Genomic DNA, 18,037 nt, shown 5'->3' with positions numbered 1-18,037 from the left:
CCTATTCTGTTTTTAACAATAGTTACCTCCACCAAGGATATGATCATCCTTTATTAGTTCGCTATGGGGAAATTTGCTGTCTTACAGCGGCAAACAGGGAATAGTGAAATACGCTCAGTAAAGGTGATAAATGGGTGAAAATACAACATGCACAAGGAACGATAATAAACTGAAATATTTTCATTGAAACAACAATAAACAGTAAACCAGGGTGGCACATATATGATATTAAAATTGCAAAGAGAGGAAATGATTATTGCAGAGTTAAATTAGTTGAAAATCTGAGTGAAACATATGAGGTGCATGGGGGTCTACTGAGAACAGGGTGAAACAGTCTGACGCCGACAGAGTTGCCCAGTGCTGGGATAGAGTCCTGCAGGGGGTGGGACTGGTTCTCCAAAAGAAATGGTTGTGTAGCTCTCATTCTCCTCTGTCCCACCACCTCCACTGGGTCAAGGAGGTATCCCAGGACCAAGCTGACCCTCCATAGAGACAGACATTCAACCAAAGAACACTGAAAGAGAAAGTGACGCAGCGAAGGGAGTGATGTTCTGGTTGTGGCCCACCCTGTGTTACAAAGACAGATGGAGAGAAAGAGAGGCCACTCATGGTGTTTAACAGTCGTGTCGATGAATACCAAAGTCAAGTGGACACACTGAAGAATAAAACTAGCTGCAGCATGCCTCTGTATGTCTGAGTCACATTCACTGTGAAGTAGTAGTAGTTTTAAGTGTTTGAGAGTGTGTTGCAGTGTTGTTGTGTGTATGTAAATGTGTGAATGATGTTGGGGGTGGGGGTGCTGGCGTTGTCGTCATGATTATTAACATGCGCAGCAGATGATGTCATGCTTTGGCTCTGCCTCTGCATTTTGATTCTCTGCAACACAAAACATTAGATAGACAAGAGAGGGAAAAATATATTGAATTCATTGTTTTTTTGTAAAGATAGTCTGTGATTTTCAATACAGTATTTATATTTTAACATTGCAAAAATCATGTCCAAACTTTTACTACAAAATTATTCATCATCAATAGTTTGATTGCATTTAAAACATACTCTGATTTTCACAGTCTACAATCTCAGAGATGGTTGTGTGTTTATTCAATGGGAGGCTTTGAACTGAACATGTTGGTCAAGCATCTGTAATCTGAAATCATGATGCCAAAACTCATCATGCAGCTCTTAACAATTAGACTTACTGTATGAGGCTTCAAAGCTATTGTCTGACTCACACACACACACATTTAGAGTTGGGGGTGCAGAGAGGAAGGCTATATAATGATTTCATGTCCTCGCACAAAGTTCCCATCCTTCATCCTTTCTGCACTGGTTTCTGTGTATCGCAGAACAGCAATAGGACCAAACAGCTTGATCAGTTTCCCTCACGTAGTGAAGCCATGTCCACCCTGAAAACAACCTGACTAAAACGTTTGGGTAAAGTTTTGTTTTCAAACTGCCTGGCTGGTAATGAAAACTCCTTTGGATGGAAAGCTTTTTCTTTAACTCTAGCCTTGCAGAGATTTGTCTGCCGTTAGCCGCCATTGAACCATCTGTATAAGGGGTCGTATTGATGTTAGCACCACGAGCTATTGGTTGCTGTGTTCTCTCCTCCTCAGGACTGCTGGGTTGCCTGAGGTTGCCCCCTGGTAGTAGATGTATTCTCTATCTTTGCTGCTTTGCTTTAGGGCCATTATTAAAGAAATCAGAGTGAAGTGCAGTAGACACCTTACACCCCATTGGCGGTCACCAAAATCAATCCTTCATGCCCATCGAAGACACAGAAAATAGCCAACATTGAAAGATTTAAAATGAAATAAAATATCATTAAAAGGGTGTATTTAACAATTTAATAACCAGCTGTGATTAATTGACTGTGTACTATAAATCGACATTATGGCTGCTTTTTATTTTGTTGTCAGCCCAAAGGTGTTGGAGACCAAATCAGAGCTTAATGCAGAGGGAGTATTAGATTTACATGTGTCAGGTGGTCAGGAACATGACTCTGTATAGGTGCTCATGTGGCTGTATATCTGCTGCATGTGTAAATAAGCAACTGTTTGCTAACATGTTGGCCATATAGCTAGTGTACAAGATGATATGTCATTGTTGTATTTACAGCTGTTCCCGTGTGTGTGTGTGTCTTGGCATTATGAGAACAGCTGTAAATATATACAGCATTGCCCGGTGGTACAACTATCACTGTGTACATAACGTACAGACAATGTGGAGGGGTGCTCTGCTCATATGAAAGTAGACGGGTCTAAATAGTGACATATTACAGACAATAAGACAGTACAGTGACACACGCCCGCAGTCTTTAATCTCTCTTTCTCTCCTCTCTTTGCTTTTCCCCCTCTCTTCTCCTCTCCGATTTTCATCTGTCATTCACTCTCCTTCCCTCCGCTGTTGACCATTACAAGCAGTAATAAAGACATTAGAATACAGCCACAGGAGATAGGAGCCATAAAACACACACGTACTGTGTAAGATGTGGCCCTAATGTAGATAAAGTACACAAGTCCCTCAGATGTTCAAACTGCCAGAAGAGAGGGCCGATAAGAGAACCACCAGGCGTCAGTAATAAATACACAAAATATAGATGGTGGATATGAAACCTGCATGTGCTGCTAGTGTCACAATAAAATCGTCACATTATCATTATTAATTGGTCAAGTCAGGATTTCTTGAATATTATCCAGGTATTATGTTATTAATAGAAAACAACACTCATTTGCTCTAACGTACAAAGTCTATGGTGATTAACTGGTGGATTAATTATGTTGACTTAATACATTTATTTTATTCGTAGAGTGGTGTCGATAATAAAAATGCAGAATGTGAGAGCCAGAGTTTTACTTATTCCTTGAAATAAATATGTAAGATACAGTTCAAAGATATCGTATTGATTGCAGTTAATTGTAGACTTAATTGACTGTAAGTGTGAATGAGAGTGTGAATCGAGGTTTGTGTGTGTGTGTCGACTCTTAGATTTGCTGGCAACCTGTCCACGGTGTACCCTGCCTCTCACCCAATGCCAGCTGCGATTGGCTCCAGTTCCTGAGAGGCATAAGCAGTACAGATAAGGTTAGCAGCCTTAATGCTGCACTTTAATTGCTGTCATAGCTTATTTCCACAGTGTCTTGTTTATTGCAGTTAGCTTTAATTCAAATAATTGATCCTGTTTTATCTCTGGTCTCATGTGGAAAACACTAAGCCCGTTTTTTGACACGGTCATGATGATGAATACAATGTGAGGCTTTTAATGGTTCTTAAGTCCTTTTGCATGCGATGAGTGTGAGTGCAGGTCTCAGCAGAGAGATGGGGGATAATCACAGCCTCTTGAAGCACAGACACTAGTGGAGTTGGCCAATTAGAAGATGGACTGCTTGTCTCTGTCAGGTCAAGAGAAGGACCTTTGAGCTCACGCGTTAGAGCGGGTCGTCCACCAACCAGAGAGTCGGCGGCTCGATCCCAGTCTCCCTCGTTTCATAATGTCGACATGTCCTTGGGCATGATCCTAAACCCCAAATGCACATAGATGCACTGTGTGAAAGTGTGTGTGAATGGGTGAACGGCAAAAACTATAAAGCGCTTTGAGAGGTAACATTGAGTCGCAACATTTCTGAATGTACACGTTCTACAAAAAGCATTTGACTTCCTCCACACTGTCCTATTATATCTTCTTCATTAGCTACACTTATGTGCAGCATCTATAGTCGATTCTGAGGTTTAGTCATATCAGTCTTGTGTGCCTGCTTTCATAATGACGATGATGCGACCCGACAGCCCTGCCGCCATAACAACACAGTGACTAGGTGAGCATTTGGTGAGGTTACTATTGCATATTCAAAATACCAGAAATCAAAAAGCCTCAGTGAGACTCTTCTACTCTTGAGTACTTACATGAGTACTTACATTTCTTTATGATAGTCTCCATCTATGTATGTGACCAAATGCAAACACTGGAGTTACACACAGATATGAAAAACGTATCTGCCAAGGCAAAATACTCATGTAACGTCAGAGCCACTATGATTGTGTGTTGCTGCGCAGATGCTTGTTTATGTATTGTGAGCATTGAGGCCATTCACCTATTGCTGCTCTGTGCAGGTTCACTCATTGTCTGCTCTAAACGTTCAAACATCTACCAATTAATACTACTAACGTCTGTCTGCATGATAACTTTTCATCCTTTCAGCTTCACACTTGGCATGTGTATTGTTAATGACCCCAGAAAGTGCAGTGTTGAATTTGGTGCGACATGTGAAACTTTAGGCACTTTGAATAAACAGGCAACTGCGTCCTGCAGTCAGCAGTTCAGAGTTCAAGATGACTCCTACATCCTCGGATAAATTACACCATTGGCCGCCAATGGATGAGTCAAGATTTGATATCAGCAATATTATCTGTCCCGCCAGATCATTTTGATGATTTGATTGTTTCTATTTCACCATATCAGACTGACACAGACATTTACAGGGGTCGTGGGTGCTGTTCTCCGTCATGGCAGCAACATTCATAGAATTACTTCCTCTTTCAACAATTTGCTATAAGATACAAGTACAACGTTTGTTTTGTTGCCGCAATGCTTTATATCGGGTTGAATAACAGAGCTTTTAATTTCAAAAGTTGTGAACTTGCGTCTGAAGATTGGGAAAGTTGCTTAACAGACCTCTGAAATAGTCAACAGGCAATGGATAAAAAAAAAACACAGCTTTCAATCTTTCTTCTGACTTATGTATATGCCACACACAAACAATATTAAAGAAAATTACGAAAATTATGAAAATTTTAAAATGTATCATCAACATATTGGTCTAAACTTCTTTTTGTGTTTCTTTCAAACTAACAGCAACAACGTGTGTGTTCCCTCACAGACCCAAGTCTGTTCAAATCTTTACTTTGTGTTCACGTGGAGCTGTATGTAATCAATTCTTGATTCTGACAATCATAGTCCAGCTCACACACATAAATAAATCAGAGGGACAGCTCCATCTTCATGTCATGTCATCTTGCTCTACATCGTTCTGGTGACGCAGGTGAGGCAAGCAGATTCTGCTAAATATAACCTCGTGCTGGAAATGTCATCACTGTCTCATTCCTGAATAGAAACCTCACAACAGCTTCCAGTGTGATCTGGTTACATCGTGATGACCCAAAGTAAACTTTCCAACTTACGTCTTCACTGTATATCATCACCGTCTTCATCTGCCCTCTCTTCTTCACTCTCACGCTTCTTTACTGCTGATGTGTACAATGACAAACATCACTGAGAGATGTAAAGCATACATGAGAGCCTGTATGTTATTGACAGATGAATAATCATGACGCAAAGGAAGTAAAACAACAGGAAACAATAAATCAAGTGTAGCAAAGGGTTTAACCTGAGCACTGACCCCTGACTGCACAGGGATGAGGAATTAACTTGTCCTCATATCTGACATATCTTATTCTTCATTGAAACATAAATAGAAAATCATGACTGAGTCATACATTTATTCAACATATTCAGAGAACAGTCCTTCAGGCATTTAGTCACATCAGCTAGAAAATAGATTTTATAACACGTTTGTGTGGCACTTCTAGGGCCCTACTGCCTGCTCTGGTCAAGTGTGTCATTTTCTGCTTTTGTTGTTGTTGTTGTTTTTGTTTTGTTATCATGTATTCGTCATGTTGTATGACACAGGTGAGTTTCAGGTGATACAACAAATTGCTTGTTGTTCTGCAACTATTGTTTGACACATTTATACTTTCACCTTTGTTTGCTGGACATCCCCAGAGGCAATTTGGCCAACACCTGAATACTGTGTTTTCTTGTATTTAAATATGTGAGTGCTCGGTGTGCCCATGGCTAATTTATTTCCACTGTTTAGAAGGAACCCACACAAAGAGCACAAAGGCCGAAATTGAGTGTTGATTGATTGTTTTCATTATTTTCTAATCTGTTGATCATATTCTCAATTGCGAATGTGGAACCATTTAAATTTGTACTAATTTACTTGAAAGCCTACTGTGGCGATTTACAGACACGGTTGATTTAATTTTGTCAACAGTTGATTAATTTAAGTTAACTATTCATCATTTCAGCTCTAGGAAAACTTGTATCATACATAAAGAAAGTTATATTTTTTAATGATAATTTCTTCTTTAAAAGTAGAGTAGGAGCCAGAGCTTTCAGCTATCAAGCTCCTCTCCTGTGGAATCATCTCCCACTTTCAGTTCGGGAGGCAGACACCATCTGTACGTTTAAGAGTAGGCTTAAAACCTTCCTTTACGATAAAGCTTATAGTTAGAGCTGGTCCAGGCTTGTCCTAGACCTGCTCTTAGTTATGCTGCTATAGGTCTAGAAGGTCGGGGGACATGACACACAGAGCTTCTCTTTCCAGCTTCTCCTTCCTCTTCTCAATTGTTATCACATCAAAGTAATTCATATCCCATCAATACATGTTACTGACTTGACTTCTTCCCCAGAGTCCCTTTGCCTTATCGCTCGCAGATCCAGGGCCGCGGCTGTGGCCACATCATGGATTAGGATCTGTGGATCACGTATCAGAGGTCGTAATGGTGGATCCAGTATAGCGGATTCTGTATCGTGCTGGCTGATCGTGATAATAAAGGCAGATCCTTTATCGTGTTGGCATCAGATAATGGTGGTGGACCACGATCGAGGTGGCAGCTGATGATGGATCCTAATGGCGGCAGTGGACAATGACTGTGGACTATAGTGGCATCCGATCTTGATGGTGGATCATGATCTTGCTGGCTGCTGACCATAGACTATGATTGCAGCAGGACTGCTCGATACATAGTATTTCTCCTCAGACACTTGACCATTAATGACATTATCCACCAATTCACTGACCTTCAGTTATACTTCAAAATGTTTACCCTTATCAATGCTGCTAAAACCTTTATCTTGATGTTCTCCTTTACACTTGACATCTATTGCACTTCTATCCGTCCTGGGAGAGGGATCCCTCACATGTGTCTCTCTCTGAGGTTTCTACGTTCTTTTTACCCTGTTAAAAGGGTTTTTTAGTAGTTTTTCTTTACTCTTGTTGAGGGTTAAGGGCAGAGGATGTCACACCATGTTAAAGCCCTATGAGACAAATTGTGATTTGTGAATATGGGCTATACAAATAAAATTTGATTGATTGATTGATTGATTCTTTCTGACATGGATAATCACAGACATGAGGCTTGGCCATGAATAAGTGAGGAACATAGAGTCTCTAGTGTCAGGGTCAGTGTTTGTAAGGGGACCCTGGATCATAGAAACACTCTCTGAGAACTGTGTGGTCAAAATATCTCGAGTCAGGTTAATTATTAAAACCTCTGCAGATATGGAATATATGACATAGTGTTAGTTTAGTTAACTTTTTTGGTTTATTTTGTTTATTTAAGTGTAATTTCACAACAATTTTACATAAAACAAAACAATACACATGAAAAGGAGCAGGGAGAAGAGAAATGTTGTATACACATGCACCATTCATATAAATAACAAAATATAAATACAGATGATTCCTTTTTTTGATTTCTTTTTCTTTTCACAAATCACGTAACAAATCAATTTTACACTGATCAATAGCCAACATCATGTTACTCAAAAAGTTCATACTTTATTAGTGTCCAGAGAATTCCACAGACTCGCTCTGTAAACAGAAATACATCTAGTGTGTGCATAAGTAGGTTTTCAGGTAGCAGTCCAACTAAACCTTAAGTTTCAACACATGGGATTTGATAAAGAGTCTGTTGATACATTGATCTTATTGTGTCTTTGCTGTTATTCAGAAAATGATCTAATATTAGTTTTATACAGTATGTGCTGCCCCACACCTCTGTGGTTCTATTACTTGTCAAGTAATGGCTTTCGTAAATTTTGATTAAAGATCACATGATGTTATGTGAAGGATTGATCGTGGACCTTGTTTAGCAAAATTTTTTTATTATCTGTGACTTTCTAATGTCGTTACTATCTTACCTTACTGCTACAAGGAGACTAGCATGCTACTTTATATCAGGAGGTGCCCTCTCACTTAAATGCGTGTCACTGTCTGCTTAATTTACCACATTTTTCAACTGTTTTAGTTGTGTATAATTGCATCTAATTATTCCAGTCTAATGAAAAGCTGATGATCTGCGGCACAAATTGTGGGATCGTATTTTTTTGTATGTTTATGTTTTTAAGGATATGTCAGATATTCAACTTCATTTTCAGTTTGTCTCTTGAAGTTTCAGGATGATACAAGCAAAATGATTTTACCCTGAGAAGGCCAACAGTGTCTGACATCAGCTAATGTTCGTTTCCCAGGCAGACTGAAGGAAATGCAATTTTGCATGAATAGACTTGATTCAATTTGTTGTGTGGCAAATCCTGATAATTGGATGTTAATATTGTTGGTTAAAAATGTCACAGTGAACGTGTAATGAGTGGAGCAGGGGAGGAGAGAAGAAAGGAGACCTGCCTCACACATCTCACACATCTCACACAGACCACACATCTCACACAGACCACACATCTCACACATCTCACACAGACCACACATCTCACACAGACCACACATCTCACACATCTCACACAGACCACAGCAGTGGAAAATATTAACTTTCATTTAGTTGTCCCTTCAGGGCCTGCTGCTAATCACATGAACGAAGTCGCTGCAGAAATAAGCAATCATGGATAAATTACATACTGTAGTTATCTTCTGCTCATAATGTCTCAAATTATTACAATATTACAGTCATTCTCTCTAAAGATACAGCAATAATTTGGAAGACTTACTGTATGTACTGCTTCTTACAATGGGCAAATTTAACGTTAACACAGACACTCATGTGCCATGGCTTCAAATGTCTACAGGGAAATATTGTACAGGATATCAGTGTCACTTTTTCCAAACCTGGTGCCCTTATAAACAATACTCCCAGAGTCACAGTAACCAAATCCAAATAAATCTGTTAATCTAAATCTAATCTAATGTGGAATACCAAGACACAGGATGCATGTTGACTGTGGACTGAAAATGAAAACAAAGCAAATGGAAACTAATACCACTTACCATGATGCAGTCATTAGTTATTGAGCTAATGTTTCCTTTTTATCAATGCTCGAGGCTTAACCCACAAAAACTGGCAGTTGTTTTGGTGTTCATATTATAGACTGTATAAAGAGATTGATGACATATCTCCACATCCTCTGCACTTTCCAGAAATGAAGCCAAAATGTCCCGAATGCGAATGCTGCCAGAATCTTGGCAGTAAACAACAAAGGGGATGGCGTCGAGGTCCCGTGGATAAATGCCCTTGAGAGTCAGTCTCAGCTGTCAGTCATGACGTTTCACCCCCTTTTTATAGCATCAAATAACAGATTAAAAAGAAGTGTGATAAGAATTACTTAAAATGACAGAAACCACCTTTAAAAATGGATTTGACATGCTTTTTTTGTCTGACCCATCAACTAACATGGAGGAGGCAGGCCTATGCTGCAGCCAGTCACCAGGTGGCAATGGAGATGCCTTGGCTTCACTTTTGGGGAGCAGTCATATCATCCATCTTTATATACAATTTATGGTATTAACAAAAAAATAGCATTCTCCCTCTTTCAAATGAAAACTTGAACACATAAGAAATAAAATAAACCTTTGCTTCATTTAATACACTCATCATTAGCTAATGTCAGCAAAAATGTTGTTGTGTAAATGAAGTTATTGTGTCATTACACTCCTCTACTTGTGTAACTCTTATTTTTTTTTAGCATTAACCCTAATGCTAACAGTGAAGAAAATAGGGTTGCTTTAAGACTGTGACATTACTTGCATTTATCTATTCAACAGCCACTGTAAATATTAGACCTTTTATGCTTTTAAATGTTTTTATTTATCATGTAATTCTGTGATAATTAGGGTATATATATATATATTACAAGCACTGGTTATTTGAAATCAACATTAAGGTTTTATTATACAAACCTTTATGTTGTACTGTGCCAACAGTTTATCTTCTCTTGTGATGAGCTATTTTTTTTCATTTCATTGTTATTGGCCAGCTGACGTAAAATACTTGGTTACATAAAGAAATAAACTGTCTTTGTTATCCGTAAAAATATAAAGCTGGTCAGTATCCTCCTTCAATGGTAATTTGATAGCCCTTCATGTGATGTGTGTTGAAGATGTTTCATGACGTTTGGAGCAAACTCAACCATAAAGTGAAAGATATTCATCAAAGTCACTTTAGAATTTTCTCAAGAATATTTCCGCAGCACAAGTATAGTAATCCAAGTATTAAATATTCATCTCTGCATGGTAACAATACAATATGAATGAGGCAGTGCTCTCTGGGGTTAATTAACATGAGGTCCCACTACTATTGCTTTTGTACATGCAAACACAGAAGAAACGAGTGAAGTGGTCTGGGAAATTATACAAGAAGGAAACATGATGGACCCTGCTGTAAAAATGTGTGCACATTATAGTTCAAACTAGACTGAAAGTGGAGTTATACAACTTCTGAAATGCTGATGATGCACTCAGTGAGTCAGGCTGAAAGAACCCAAAGTCACTGATAAACATCCAGCCAAGCTGTGCAGAGATTACTTTGTTATACTGTCTGTTTTTGGAAAAAGCAAGGATGGGAACTTTATTACTTTCGAAGGTGTTTACCCAAGCATCTTCAAATTTGTTGAAATTACAGCGCTGCATCTATAGAAACCCTTGGCCTTTAGATGCATTTAACACTAGAATAAAATCTCTTTATAAAAACTCTTTATTTTGGCTATGTTTGTCATTCAGAAATTTAGATGGATGGACAAAAATAAGTCAAGAGTAAGTACAACTAATCTGCAGTGAGAGGAAAGTCTGGCCACCAGAACTACTAAAAAGCTGTCACTGTAAAGAAATATGTGGGGGTTAGGGTTAACCCCCTATTTTCTCCAGAAATATGTGCACTGGTCGAACTCACATTTGGAGAGCGTGGTAGCAATGGGAGATGGTGCCGCAGTCTCAGCTGGTAATCGAGATGTCTCCCACAAGCCCAATAACATAAAAACTCCAATTGAAGAGCCACAAAACAAATTAAAATATCACAACACCACTGCAAAATCAAAAGAAAAACTCAAAAGCCATACAAAGCAAACAACCACAACGGAGGTGAGCGACAGTGAGGGTCGTTCTTCCCCTTTGGGGGAAAGTCGCCTACTTTCTCTAACTTTGAGCTTCTTTGATTAGATTAAGCAAACAACAGTGTTACATGCTATGCTGACAGCTTTGTGACGCTGTGTTGAAAGCACGCTGAAACTTTCGGATAATGACACTACAGATTTAAAAGATGGGTAAGTATAAGATGGTTGAAATTTGAGGTGAGAGAAGTAGAGTACGGTAACAGTAGTAACTGAGCCTCAGTACTGATACCAAATATAAATACAGATTTAAAGATAAATAACTGAAACTATACAAAGTACTGCATTAGACTAAAATAGCCTGTAAATTATGCTACATCAGGTGTATGTGTACTTAAAAAAAAGAATGATAACAGTTCAAGAATAAAACTTGAAATATAAAATTAGGGATGTAAAAATATAAAATCGAATAAAGATAAACATAGACAGTAATGGTGACAGTCTGGCAGCCTAATTACTCAAATACAATACAACTTAAATGTGTTTTAATGACAACTTAAAACTCAACCACCATCAGTTGTTATTACTACAAACATGGTTTCCTTTAAAAGGAGGAGTTAAAAAAACATATTTTTATGATTGCCAAGTGACAAATACACCAGAGTGATGGTTGGCAACATGTCAAGTAATATATTCTGTATATTGACATTCATTATCAGTCACACAATTACTTCTATGTCTAACAAATGCACTTGCACTTAATCATCAAGGAAACACTGTGTATCTCACATTTTCACTCTCAAAGATTTATTACCTCCTGCTGTCCAAAGAACATGTTTCATATTGTATGTTTACACTGAAGTAGAAAACCTCTAATGGCAGCACTTTACACCACAGCTGCTTTCTGTGTGGATGATGGGTGATAAAATAAGTGAATGTCCCGAGGCAAAAAGCCACAAGTCTGATGTCCGACAGGGAAAAAAATACAATTTACTTAAGTTCTCCAGAAATATGTGCACTGGTCGAACTCACATTTGGAGAGTGTGGTAGCAATGGGAGATGGTGCCGCAGTCTCAGCTGGTAATCGAGATGTCTCCCACAAGCCCAATAATATAAAAACTTCAATTGAAGATTCACAAAACAAATTAAAATATCACAACACAACTGCAAAACCAAAATAAAAACTCAAAACCCATACAAAGCAAACAACCACAACGGAGGTTGAGGTTGGGTCGTTCTTCCCCTTTGGGTGTTCCCAGCTCATAAAACGCCATCTTTATAAGAAAGTTTAAAATATCATACCTGTACAGTGTCCTGCAGAAACAAGAGGGGGAAAGTCGCCTACTTTCTCTAACTTTGAGCTTCTTTGGTTAGATTAAGCAAACAACAGTGTTACATGCTATGCTAACAGCTTTGTGATGCTGTGTTGAAAGCAAGCTCAAACTTTGCTAAATGCTAACATCAACATGCTAACATGCTCACAGTCACAATGCTAGAATGCAAATGTTTATCAAGTCTGGTGTTTATCGTGAAAGCAATGTTCATAGGTCATCCTATCATGGCCATCTAAGAAGGGATTACCATGATATTTGATTCATTGGTGGTTGAGACAAGTTTAAGGGGAACCTTTGACCTGCAGCTGGCGCTAGATGACAAGTTGGGTGATCATCGAAGTCTTGAATTCGGTAATCCCATAAATTATATATCTGTGTAGCAAATTAATTATACTATTACAATTGTTTGATATTGCAAATGGTAGCGATCAAAACACGAAGCACATTTTCAGTCTCAGGCTGCACAGTAGTACTGTCACCTCACAGCAAGAAGGTAAGAAGGTTCCCAGTTTGAATCCTGATTTGGACTTTGGGTCTTTCTGGAGTTAGCATGTTCTCCCTGTGTACTTTGGCTTCCTCCCACAGTCCAGAGATATGCAGATTGTGGGTTAGGTGACCCTAAATTGATCGTAGATGTGAATGTGAGCCCTGCGTGCCCCACCTCTCGCCCAACTCATCTGGGATTTCCTCCAGCTCTTCCCACGACTCTCGAAAAGGATAAGCGGTAGCCTATAGATAACAGAGGGATGGATATTCATTCATCAGTCGAGTCTGCAAAGGCTCTGTTTGAGGTGTCTTGCAGCGTTCCGGTTGATTACTCAGCCCCGCTTTTGGTCACTGTTTGAAGGGTTATTGCTGAAGGTCTTTGGCCGTGCGGACGCTCGTTCTTCAACTCCTGATAACGTCATCACTGGTCACAGCTCTGAGGTGGACCTTCCTTCTGAGCTGATGTTAAATGTTCGGAGTATCTTACTTCAAGGAGATGATTAACTTTCTTTCTAAGATTTGTTTTGTTAATGTTCCCCCCATGATGTCCTCTCATCTGATCTTTTTGTTCCATCTTATTACCTCCATCCACAGATGAGACAAGATCTAAGGGATTGACCAACATTAATCTAACTGTGACATGCCAGGGAATGAAGTTTCCTCTCTGTCCTCCACCATTTCATTGTTCTTCCATCTCTTTACTTTTCTTTCCTGGCTGACTCTCTCTACAGAATGTTCTCATTTCCCTCGGGGAACACACACACACCTGTTCGTCCAAGTAAGCATCGAAAAACCATTTCACAACCATCCAGTTCTGCGTATCCATCTGTCCCCCCTCTTCATTGTCACCTCCCTGTCCTCTCTCTCTCTCTCTTTCTCTCTACTTTCACAACTTCTAGTTTTGGAGCCTGGTTTGTTACTCACAAAATAGGAGATAATTATGATAAATATCTTCGGTACATAATGTTATAGCCTACATTCTCTCTCTCCATCTGTTTTACCAAAGTATTAACACACACCAAAAAACATATTGTAAGCCAGTTTCCAAAGTTAAACAGCAAACTAATATATATAATAATACATAACATAACATATTTCTTTTGCACCAATAAGAATCATTGATAACAGACACTAATAACACTCTGTTGTGTCAAGTTAGAGAAGAAGAAAAAGTTCTGCATGGCTTCACTCTGAAGCCAGCATGGTTTACTCCACCAACACTGGGTGCATTTCTTAATCTTTCGAGGCTGGTGTCTTTGCTGTCTTTTCCAGGCTTATGGAGTTGGCTGAAGTCTGTGTTTGCACCAGCTGTCAGTCTTGTTCATTGAGACACACTGCCCCCCTGTGAAGTAAAGCTGTAATTGGAATGGATAGAGTTTAGAGTGTAGTCTTAAACTTCATATCAGTATATTGTAGCCTATTTATGAATGGAGATTTGACCTCAACCACAACTACACAAAGAGTTAAAGTAAATACTAGGACTCGGATAAGGAAATGAAGATGAAATAGGGGATTTCTGTAAATAAAAGGTACCAGACATTAGGCATCAGTTCTCTCTGTAAGAAATCTGCTATAAACATCTATTTTTCTCACATTTCACATTATCTCTCCTGGGTTCATGTCTGGCCTCTGACTGGGTCACTCCAACAGATTTTCTCTGGTTTAAAGTCATTCTGTATATTGTATATGTTCATATAGGCTACTGGATTTGCTTTTATTTCTTAAAGATGTTTCACCACTCACTCAAGAGGCTCCTTCAGTTATAACTGACTGAGAGGTTTTAGTGTTTTCACACAGGGTGGGTTAGGGTTAGTTCTTAACACTAGTGTCCCACTAGACCCACTGCTTGGCTGGGGCTTCAACGACTTGCATGTTTAACATAACAACTCAGGGTGCGTAAGAACCCACAGAGGTTAAATACCTGGCTCAAGATCATCTAATCTCATCTGGTCAGTTAGAACTGAAGAAACGTCTTGAAGGACAGGTGAAACATCTCATGGACTCACACTGAACAGGAGGCTGTGCCAGAGACGAGGGGCCGTAACAGAAAAAGCACCCTTGGTTTTCAGTTGGTCAGTAAAAACAGTTTGTCAAAATGTGGACTGATGAATATAAAAGCTCTGTTAGATGACTTTGCAGCTCTTTTCTGCTTTATGAATTAAAATATTAGTGTTCGTAAATCTTCTGAGATCTCATCTGTGCAAGGCAGGGCTCCCATCACGGACGCTTTTGTTGATGTCAGCGCTCTAGTCTCACGTATGAATAACAATACAGATTGCAGAATGAAGTCATAACTATGATTGTCTAGATGAAGCTCTGACCAAATTTCAAGACAAACAAATGTAAATCAATCCAAAGGGTTCACTCACACTTTCTCTATGTTCCATTCATTCAAAATTCTCTCTCTCTCCCTGCCTCTTCCAATCTACTGGCTGTTGGGTGTTACCATAATCCAATCAGATTTTGCTATGATCTCAATCAGCCACTCGTGTTGTTGCTGCCAATCTGTTCTCCTCTCTGTCGCAGTCAGCCGTCATTCCAGTGATTCGCTGTGACCCTCCTCCTCCACCAGGGGGTCTAAGCATCAAATGGATTAATAGAAAATTGGAGATATGGAAGCTACGTTAAAATCAATGGGAGAGAAAGTGAAGGAAGTTAAAGGTGGAGAGAAAATAAAAATCTGCCAAAATGAAGCCTGGTAAGTTACCATGAGTTAGACTTATTTACTTTAGTGTACATGAGGGCATACAAAGATGAGGTGGGTGACAGGAAAACCAAGGAACATATGATCAATATCCATGAACCAGACCTACAACATCAGTCAAACTTTCACATCATGTCAAAGCTGAATTAAAGTTGGAGAGTGAAATCATTATTCTGTGCGGAATGAGGCAAACAAGTCAGTGTTTATATATTTATTTTCTTGTTGACAGTACATCTGTTCTGTAGAATAGAACAATTCAGTCCCTGAAAAACAAGTCCGTGTTTATGCATTTATTTTCTTATTCTGTAGAATAGAACACTTCAGTCCCTGAACAGAAAGTATCTTTCCCTCTTTATTCAAAATAAACAACTCAATTTCTCTACAGTTACATAAAAACAATAGTTAGCATGGCTAAATGTGTTGCATACATTTACAATGTAAGCATAGATTCCCTCTCTGCTGATAATACAAACTAATAAAGAAAAATCAATATACTGTAGACAAAGACCAGCAGGATTACAGTTTGTAATAACTTACATTCAGATGATTCAAGTGACACACACAAACAGCACACACACTCGTCTGTCTTAGCACTATATCGTTGTTAAATGTAAATTGTTGTCTGATGTATTTTTCTCCCAAATATTTAGCTGTTATGGACATTTAACTGAATGTTTATCATGTTACAATAACAAAAAAATTGTCCAATCAAAAATGAGTCAAAATGTGACAGAGACAGTTGAAAATATAGATCAAAACAGATGTAACATACACAATAGATATTCAATAATATGTTTGCCTCTAACACTTCAAGTTTTTAATAAATATATTTTTCCATTTGCGCTAATCTTGCATTGCAAGTTGAATCCCTTTATCGTTTAGGATTTGAACAGATCACTGCCAGCGTGAGCACCAGCCATTCGTCCTTTAATTCAGCCAGACAAGCAGCCAGTGGCCCAGTCCCAGTGTTTTTTATATCTCCTTCCAAACAAGATTATAAAAAAAAGTTTAGAAAATGTCTGATGGATGATCCTGAGGGTGGACACAGGAACTGGACCAAACATTTCCCCTCAGCAACAAAATTTGATAAAATCTCTGCTTCTTAAAACCATGCTTCAAGTCACTCTTCTTACAGTTACATTCAGACAAATACACGTCCGCTGATGCCTTGTAGTGCTCAACATTTCACCCATACACCTTACATTTGAGGTTGACAAAATTACTGCATGATTGCATACACCAGCAGTAATGAAATAAAGGGAATCTATGATGACAATCTGTTTTGCAAGCAAACAAGCTTGCAAATCCACATGTTGGGTGTAACTTTGGCATTGAGTTACAGTTCGGACTGCAGCAGAGTTTACGTCCTGATCTTTCAGATCCCATCAGCATTTTGCTCTATTGGCATGTTTGTGTCCATGTCCTGCCGTTCACATCCTCCTCAAACCTACACAGACTAGATAAGTATATAAAGACAGGTGGGGTCCCAAAATGAGAAACAAAAAAGTTAAGTTTTATCAAGGTATCTGGAGAGCAGGACCTGATCTGTATTGCCGTTTGTGTGCTACATGTTTTTATGGTTTCTAAACGAATGGGGAAAAGCTTTGCCAAAACTCACTGGGAGAAAAAAAAGATGAAAATGATGTAATCAAACATAAATGACAAGTGTGCAGCTCCCTCAGCAAGTTTAGACGCCTTAAATTAATAAGCACGATTATCCTCATTCGCTTCCTTAACAGCACATCATCTAACAAAAGGCAAATATTAAAATTGATCAAATAAAACGGATGCAGACTCGTACTTTAATGAGATTAAGTATGTTAGCTCTTTTTAGGCACATAAGAACATTCAGTCACATTAAAGCCCCAATCGAGAGTTTTGTTTTTCCAAATTACATATCACATACTCACAAAGAGAGAAAAAATGAGTTGCTGGTAGAAATGAATCTCTAATGCAACTGTATGTGACTTTATAATTTTCATTTAACTTCAATGTAATACAATGGAGACACAAAAATGGCTTCAAAATACCATAGCGGCACGAATATAAGATGAAAAATGTTTTTAGGAGATTTTCGGACTTATCTTTGGTTGATGTTGAGACAAGTCTCTCAGCTTGTTTCATAGACTGATGACGTTTTTATAAAGGCCAGATTAAAAAAACTGAAAAAGCCCAAAATCAAAAAAACATCACGATTGTTGTTTGTACTTTTTGTGTGTTATAGGGTTATAATAAACAATCTTATATTCGGTCATTACAGTAAATTTAAAATTCATGTTGCCGCCTTTATTCCAAAAGGGGACTCATTAAGGTTAAGGAGGGAAAAGAGCTTTTTTGTATTTTCACCAGATTGGGCCTTTAATATGATACTATATATATATATATATATATAAAAAA

At 38.6% G+C, this 18,037-nt stretch overlaps 1 long non-coding RNA gene across 1 annotated transcript; it reads left to right on the top strand.

Moving 5' to 3' along the window:
* Positions 1 to 16,763: 16,763 nt before the first annotated feature.
* On the top strand, positions 16,764 to 17,262 carry LOC117777529. Its single transcript, XR_004616621.1, has 2 exons — positions 16,764 to 16,885; positions 16,938 to 17,262. It is a non-coding gene; the product is annotated as an uncharacterized LOC117777529 (long non-coding RNA).
* The last annotated feature ends 775 nt before the right edge of the window (positions 17,263 to 18,037 follow it).

Source organism: Hippoglossus hippoglossus, chromosome 16 (genome assembly GCF_009819705.1).
Source record: "Hippoglossus hippoglossus isolate fHipHip1 chromosome 16, fHipHip1.pri, whole genome shotgun sequence".
Lineage (NCBI taxonomy): Eukaryota > Metazoa > Chordata > Actinopteri > Pleuronectiformes > Pleuronectidae > Hippoglossus > Hippoglossus hippoglossus.
Note: the sequence above shows the minus strand (reverse complement) of the source record. Positions and strands in the feature narration are given on the sequence as shown.